Source organism: Centruroides sculpturatus, unplaced genomic scaffold (genome assembly GCF_000671375.1).
Source record: "Centruroides sculpturatus isolate CEXI.00-Female unplaced genomic scaffold, Cexi_2.0 scaffold665, whole genome shotgun sequence".
NCBI classification, from domain to species: Eukaryota; Metazoa; Arthropoda; class Arachnida; order Scorpiones; family Buthidae; genus Centruroides; species Centruroides sculpturatus.
Window position 1 is genome coordinate 291,226 of NW_019385266.1, and position 5,687 is coordinate 296,912.

Below are 5,687 nucleotides of genomic sequence, written 5' to 3' on the forward strand. Positions count from 1 at the left end.
AGTGAGAAATCTACGATTTTGTATAAGGACGGCTTACTCGTCTACACGATACAGTGAGTAGCTCCAGTCAATCCAGAAAGAAAGTTCAACTTTCCTTTTCTCCGAGAATGAGGAACGTTACATCCTTTTTGTTTAACCTCTTGGGATGACATATGTCATATATGACACGCAATTTTCCTTCCAAAGAATGAGAAGCAACTCTGCTTTTTTACTTTGTAAACAATTATATTAGTTATACATATTGTCACTAGAGTTCAGTGAAGCTTATTAGACCACATTCATCCCACTGAGATAGAGACAACGGAAAATATAAGTGATTATCTAAGCATGTGTTTTTGGAAGTGATCTTAAGACTGCTTGATGTTAGTATTAAGTTTTCTTTATTTCTATTGATTATAATTTTACCATTTAAGCACGTTTTTGTTCAGGAGACTTCTAAGATTATAAAGGAGTATTTTTTTAATAATTATATTAATAACAGTATTTCACGAGATGAGCTAACTTTTCAACGTGTCACATACGACACATTGGGTCTCTGTATTACAATAATCACATTACAGTGTATGAACTGTTTTAGTATTTGCAAGTTATTTACTTTTATAGATATTTAGTAATTAGGACGGCAATATGTATTCTATTATTTATTTTCATTTTTTACTTAATTAATCCATTAATAAAAGTAATAATTTATTTTTATTTATCACAAATTTCTGTGATTTGTTTTTGTAAACTTATTTATTTGGTCTGCAAGATTTTGTTTATTAAGAACTTATAATTTTTTAATATCATAAATCACATATTTATAATAAATGTCAATGATTTCGTTTTAATTTCTCATTGTCAACAGTAGAAATAAGAAAGGAACATGATTGGACACATGTTTTTAATAGAAATTTGTCTGAACTGGAAGGCTGGTTCCATGATAAAGACAGTGCCCAAACATTTTTTCTATGAGCAGACTATGATGANAATGTTTGTACCTTGGGACACGAACAATCCTAACATTTTTGTAAATCTTAACTTCCGCCAGATGAAAAAATAGTTTATCCAAGTCTTTTCCCTTATAACAATATTGGCTTTATCAGTTAACAAAAATGTTTCATATGCTGGAAATGCAGGTAAGTATAAAGTTTAAATGTTCTGTAGAAGCATTTTAATGATTAAAAATCAAAGATAATCTCATTTTTGTATTAAGGAAAACAATAGTCATTACAAATATAGGTCATAAACATTACTACTTACTAATTTTTTTAGAATTAATATCGCATTTCTGACAGTAATTTTCAAAAAAGGTGCAATCTTCGTGCACCCAGAATCGACAGGTAACGCATTGAATCCAGCCTTCTGTGCTCGAAGTAGTAAAATAATTTTCATCGCACCCCACACAATTATTTTCCTCTTGAACTTCATCACACGAATCGTCACTCTCTAAGATCACAGAAGTTCCATCCTCAGAGCTACTAACTTCAACTTTTTTCTTCTTAAAATCTCGCTTTTTAACACATTTAGCATTTTTATTCACTTCATTCTTTTTCTTCGCGGCCAACAGAAACATAATAACAAAAGTAAACATAATTTTAAATAGATAGTTGAGAAAAGCAATGCCTTGTGTCTTGGGACTGTCCCTAGGTACAAAAAATTCACTGTCCTTAGGTACAATTTTCTCTAGTTTATAACAAACTATGGTTATAATTTTTGAATGACAGAAATCCAATGTTATTTATTAAAATAAGTGGTTACGAATGTATTTATCAACTAACTGTACCTTAATTAAATTACTCACATCAAAATATTTCGATTAAAACCAAGATATATGGATTGCAAAAAAAACAAACACCTATAAAAATCACATGATGTGTCATAGCGGTAAAACAAATCAAAATGGCCAACTTTATGTCATGCATTCTGAATGTTGTAATGAAATAGCTACTAGACATCGCTACTTACTACTTCTCAATGTATTATTTTTCAAATGACGAGCTTTTCCCTATGTACAAGGTGTCCTAAGGTACAAGGATCTCCCCTATGACTTATCGACTCGGAATTTTGACATTTTCATTTTTCAAAAAAGTAGATTGAATGAGACAAATCCAAGTAAATAAAATTATGAGTATAAACATTAAGTTTGCAAATGACAATTTATAAAGATAAAGAAAAACAACAAGTTGTTTATATGCAAGATTAACTTTAGAAATTTATTCACGAAGACTTGGTACAGTGTAATTCATAAAAGGATTGAGCACATATTAAATATTCCGATGGAAAAGATATTCAGTATTTAATTTGCACAAGTATAAACAGCGCAGTTCATAGTAAACTTTCGAATATTTATTTTTTCTTTATATTTACTATTTTGAATAAATATTATTATTATTGACTATAAACAACTAGCAGATAAGCCCATCTTTGCTCAGGCAAAAAGTAACGACTGCGCAGATTAACATTATTACAATTATAGCCAAACTTACCTGTCTTCACAGAATGAGGTCCTCCAGTCTCCAGACTAATTAAGATATTTTTAAATGAGTCTATAACGCAAAAAACCTCATCTGCGCCTGTAAATCTTGCACATCGCTTTATTTTAACACTTTTATTGTTACTTAACGCTTCCATTGTTAATTTCGAAAAATCTCTTTTCAATATACGTTCTCGTGACGAAATCTATCTGTGCATCATATTTCAACCTTTAACTCCTAACCGTTTGTGCTTTGCGCTTATAATTATTATTTTTATTATTTACCTATATATATCATATATATGGATAGTTCACTATTTAACTATTGTTAGAGTATATTGTACTTTTATTTGCTTGAATAATAATTTTAGCAACGAGTTACATAACTATTTCAGCTTTTATAAAATTTTATTTAAAAAAATAATAATAAAATAAATAACTAAAACAATGTGATATGCCATTTTTTATGAGGTTTTGTTTAAAAATTATATATATTATTAATTATCAAGAAATAGCAAAAGACTTAAGTTTGAGGATAGAAATGAGTTATAATAATCAACTTTAAAATGTGCATTCCCAACCGATTAAAAAAGTTGATATTTTCCTCGTGTATTGTACCTATAAACTAAAGTTTGCTTGACCTACATTCTTCTATGCATGTACAATCTATATATAACTTTCAGGTATTAAAAATTTAAATTGTTATTCGAATAAAAGAAACGCTGTAATTATCAAGAAATAGCAAAAGACTTAAGTTTGAGGATAGAAATGAGTTATAATAATCAACTTTAAAATGTGCATTCCCAACCGATTAAAAAAGTTGATATTTTCCTCGTGTATTGTACCTATAAACTAAAGTTTGCTTGACCTACATTCTTCTATGCATGTACAATCTATATATAACTTTCAGGTATTAAAAATTTAAATTGTTATTCGAATAAAAGAAACGCTGTAATGAAACATTGCGTGAAACGTTTTCGCAATTAATCAATTCAATTATTTTGTTAATTATGTTGCANATTTTTCACGAACACAAGTACAAATATTTGTTTAAAGGCTTTTCGCTGGATACGAATATGAAAGTTTAGCCAGAGGCATAGACATAAAACTGTATGTATCTTAATCGACACATAATTGTTTAGATTGGCTGGCAACGTTTAAGGATGGCATGCTTAGTCTTTGTATAAAAACAGAAGTTCGTATGAAACCCGGGAAAGTTTTTTTTGACACCAGCCTAGATATAGCGTTAGAGACACTTATATCTATTTTTAGAGGAAATTCGAGTGGGAAAAACGCGATTAAGTAAAATAGACATAGGCTCAGGCTTGAGTGATTAAGAAGACCATATTATAAACAATAGCAATGTATTTAATAAAATAAAATCAAGCAAATTACTCATAATATCATACTATCTAAACTATCATACTACCGAGAGAGAGCTCACACATGAAATTATACTACTTCGAACTTATGTAATATTCGTAGTCGTAGTCTTCTATAATGTAGATCGGGAGAATAAATCTTTCATCACTTTCTATATGGCCTCTTCAAATATTATTGTCCTTAGTTCTATATGTGAAACGTTCTCTATCATCGGATAACTGCGCGAAAAAGTGAGAAATCTACGATTTTGTATAAGGACGGCTTACTCGTCTACACGATACAGTGAGTAGCTCCAGTCAATCCAGAAAGAAAGTTCAACTTTCCTTTTCTCCGAGAATGAGGAACGTTACATCCTTTTTGTTTAACCTCTTGGGATGACATATGTCATATATGACACGCAATTTTCCTTCCAAAGAATGAGAAGCAACTCTGCTTTTTTACTTTGTAAACAATTATATTAGTTATACATATTGTCACTAGAGTTCAGTGAAGCTTATTAGACCACATTCATCCCACTGAGATAGAGACAACGGAAAATATAAGTGATTATCTAAGCATGTGTTTTTGGAAGTGATCTTAAGACTGCTTGATGTTAGTATTAAGTTTTCTTTATTTCTATTGATTATAATTTTACCATTTAAGCACGTTTTTGTTCAGGAGACTTCTAAGATTATAAAGGAGTATTTTTTTAATAATTATATTAATAACAGTATTTCACGAGATGAGCTAACTTTTCAACGTGTCACATACGACACATTGGGTCTCTGTATTACAATAATCACATTACAGTGTATGAACTGTTTTAGTATTTGCAAGTTATTTACTTTTATAGATATTTAGTAATTAGGACGGCAATATGTATTCTATTATTTATTTTCATTTTTTACTTAATTAATCCATTAATAAAAGTAATAATTTATTTTTATTTATCACAAATTTCTGTGATTTGTTTTTGTAAACTTATTTATTTGGTCTGCAAGATTTTGTTTATTAAGAACTTATAATTTTTTAATATCATAAATCACATATTTATAATAAATGTCAATGATTTCGTTTTAATTTCTCATTGTCAACAGTAGAAATAAGAAAGGAACATGATTGGACACATGTTTTTAATAGAAATTTGTCTGAACTGGAAGGCTGGTTCCATGATAAAGACAGTGCCCAAACATTTTTTCTATGAGCAGACTATGATGACTTACATTCTCCAGGACAGTCTGTCCTGGAGAATGTAAGTCATCAGTCTGCTCAAAGAACAAATTCAAAAAAGTGTCAAAATCGCTATCACATTCAAACTGTACAGGCAATAAGAAAAAAAGGAAACAGTAAAAATGACGAAGAAAATGAAAATCATAGTAAACATACTTTAACTTTGCATCCCAGTGAAATAAAATGCAAAACTTAAGCAAAACACATGCCAGAAATTATTACAAATTGTAAAAATCATTACTGCCGAATGAAAAAATGTAAAAGTGTACTGTATCAAATGCAAAATACATCTGTGCCTTGGTAAAATAAAAACTGTTTCAAAGCATATCATACGTAAGTATAAAATATCAAATAATGTACATAAACAGTGAAATAAACCATTTTTACATAAACAGAAAAGTTTGCATTTTGTACGGGTAGAGAATCATTGTGTCATATATGACACATACTTGTTTTTAACGACCAAAACAAAAAATATTTAGAAAAATGATAATTTATTAAGTGACACCTAAAGTTCAAAAGCATAACAAAACTTCAATAAAAAATACTTTTTTTCAGTAATGGATCTCAAAAGGATAAAATTTTATCAACGATATAAAGTATTTTATAATATTTTATAAAATTAATATATGAAAATAAT